Below are 3,150 nucleotides of genomic sequence, written 5' to 3' on the forward strand. Positions count from 1 at the left end.
ACATCAACCAGCCAAAATTATAAAATGGAACTGCAAACCATAAGTACAAGCAACAACTACAACCAAGCCTTTTCTCACTAAATGGGGTAGGATTACCAAGTGTAATCGTTGCAATGATTGCGGGATGAAAAAGGTGTACATGGGCTCCGTCATTTTCACTAGTGAGCCCTCACTCTCACAAGCAAAGAAAAACTTCCAATGTATAGCACCCAGGAGATTAAACAGACGCATTACACAATCATTGTACAATTCCAAAAGAAGACATTACAGCTATGGAGAAAGCTGAAAACAAAAACATTTTCCATTCTGCTCGACAACTTCCCAATTTAAGCTAAAGTAAATCATTCAATCCATCAAAAAACAAAGTACAGCCACCACTCCAGCAAGAAAACCGAACTTGACATGATGCCCACGGAGGTTCCAACAGAGTATCGAACGTGGACTAACAATAACAAATCAACACCAAGAACCAAAACGAACCAATAATAATTATAACAAATAACAAGGAACTTGAAGCTTTGGAAACTTGACAGTGACAAACTTCATAAAATAATAGAGCTAAAGGCATGAGAGAGAGAGAGAGAGAGAGAGAGAGAGAGAGAGAGGTCAGCCCAACAACAAAGGCACATTAAAACATTTAAACAAACACCTGGTGCGCAAAACCAGAAAATACATAGTAAAACCCAAACAAGCAAACGGAAGGGAAAATGCAACAATCCATGTACTCAACACAACCTTAGCTGCAAAACCTAATCGAAGCAGCTATTGAACTACCACACCGAACAAGAAACGCAAAAAGCGCAATGAACTCACCAGAAGCCCTCGCCACACAAATCCAACTTCGACCCAGAAAAGATTGAGAAATATAAATGGAAAAAATTAAAGGATTGTAAAATAAATTCAGATAGAAAGATAAATAGAGGGTTTGGGTTTAAGTTCGGTTTGTATGGTGGGGCGAGGAGGGAGGAAAAAGGTAACAGATAAAATGCGGTCGTCGACAACAATAGAGCTACGCCAGCCTTATATATGTCGTTTGCCCCTCACCTCTACCTACCCTTCCCTGCACCCTCTCTTATTATATCAAACTCTCCCCATACTTCGATAACACGTGTTTGCCTTTTATTGGTTCACTTTAGTGCTTTGCAATTGACACGCAAGAAACGAAATGCATGAGGCTCTTTTTGTTGGGATGTGAATTCTGATGACCAGTTTGCAATTGGCAACTCATTTTATCCCCTTCTTAGCCATTCATGGGTAAAGCGTAGTTGTTGTTCAAAAATGTTATTTCTTTGAAATTGAGTTCAATAAATGTTTCTTGCAAGAAAGATAATCTATTGTTTCGTGCATAATGAAATTACTCAAATTCGTTCATAACTAGATTTCCTCTGTGGCTGACCTTCGTGCGGAGGAAATGCTGTCAGAGAGACCTATTCGGACTTGACCCAATTGCACCCTTGCTTGATCCAAAATTATTAAGTAATGGAAGAAGGAGCTTCGAATTTGTTCGTTGCAACAAGAAATGATAACAATCATAAATGGAGCATCTTCCTACAAATTGCAAGCCGTTGCCTCAATCCTCAAATCAATGTCAAGGGCTTGCATTCAAATGAAAGCTATGGGCTTTCATATATTGGGCTTTTCTCAAGGATCGCCGCTCTGAAACGCCCCTTAAATTGTAGCAAAACTTAAAAGTGGGTAAAGTATTGTCCAAAAAGAAACTGGGTTACCCAACCCAGTACTTTAAGTTGTGGGCCTTATTCAAGACCATGAAAAAAGTTATGGGCCTTATTTTTAAAAACCAGTACTTTAAATGCTATTTATTTTTCACACAAAAAAAAAGAAGTGCTATTCTCTAAAATTATACTTTCATAGTGAACGAAATTAGAAATAAGTTGCCCCCAAAAAAATAATAATAAATGTTATTTCAATATCATGAAAAGAAAAATAATAATGAGAAATATTTTGAAAATTATAATATGTATTGGGGGTGTAAACAGCCAAAGTTTCCTTGATGGTGGCGTTTTTCACCGCAAAAATCTACTCCTTAAATAACCGTATAACCGTAAGTCATTAAATTTTTTTATTTTTAAAAATGTGAAGTAACTTTAGTTATAGTTAAACTAGAAAAACCTACTACTGCTGTCATTGATTTCGCGGGATGATGAGATGCATCACTTTCAGCACATTGATGAAATGATGTTGATTTAAATAACTTGGTATTGGTATACGGCATATGCCCCACACCATCAGACACAGGCAAATTAAACGTACGTTCTGCAACATGCTCACGAGCTTAGTGGACAAACATTAATACACCATATATAATATATACTCACAGCACAGCTGCATGCAACTTAATTAAGATCTTGTCCCCCTTTGTTTTTCCAAGCATATTGGGCATATATCTTATGATCATTTCAAAACATTTTTACAGAATTCATATACATTCAGCGGGCCTCAACGGTTTTGGAAATTCGGCTATGATTTTGAATGGTTTTTGGTAAAGATACTTATTAGATCGATCAGTATATTTTTATATATAAAAAATTACAGTGTAATTTGAAGCTAGCTTTTATCAGTACTCATTAGTAAATAATTCATGAGTTAGAAATTTAAAATTATAACCGTATGAAATTTTAATAAATATTTTAAAAATAATTAAATAAATATATAAGTTGGAGAAGTAGGGAAAACAGATGAGCGTTGTGGTGCGGTGGGGAGAGAGGTGTAAAATTGGTTTCAAGATTGGGCAGTAACTGTTGTTGACAAAGAAAGGGGATTCACGAGATGCTCGAGATTATTCAAACTGCTATATCCATATCCATCATTTTTATTGATTCTCATAATTTCTCCCTTTATTTAACCATGCCCTCTTTTTCTTGTTTTTCTACCATCTTCCTCTATCTCATATCAGACTTGACTTTCAAAACCCTAATAAGGTACTACTTCTTTTAATGCAATCCCATGACAAAACAGCATTGTATGTTTAAGTCCTCATCAGAGAAAATCTAAACTTCTCTTATATTAATAGAGTTTAATTTTAAAAGATCATTCACTAGTTAATATAAAAATTAATTATTACATAAATACATATAATTTTATATTATTAATATATTAAAATTAAATTCATATTATATATACATAGCATAT

At 34.9% G+C, this 3,150-nt stretch overlaps 1 protein-coding gene across 1 annotated transcript in view; it reads right to left on the reverse strand.

Annotated features, from left to right (window-relative positions):
* The window catches only part of LOC107480105 (chaperone protein ClpC, chloroplastic), a 5,695-nt gene extending 4,690 nt beyond the window's left edge, over positions 1-1,005 (reverse strand). Inside the window, exon 1 of the mRNA XM_016100220.3 lies at positions 814-1,005. The gene's annotated coding sequence lies outside the window, so the exon portion shown is untranslated. The remainder of the gene's footprint in view (positions 1-813) is intronic.
* Between the last annotated feature and the right edge of the window lie 2,145 nt (positions 1,006-3,150).

This window comes from Arachis duranensis, chromosome 3 (genome assembly GCF_000817695.3).
Source record: "Arachis duranensis cultivar V14167 chromosome 3, aradu.V14167.gnm2.J7QH, whole genome shotgun sequence".
In the NCBI taxonomy this organism is placed as follows: Eukaryota; Viridiplantae; Streptophyta; class Magnoliopsida; order Fabales; family Fabaceae; genus Arachis; species Arachis duranensis.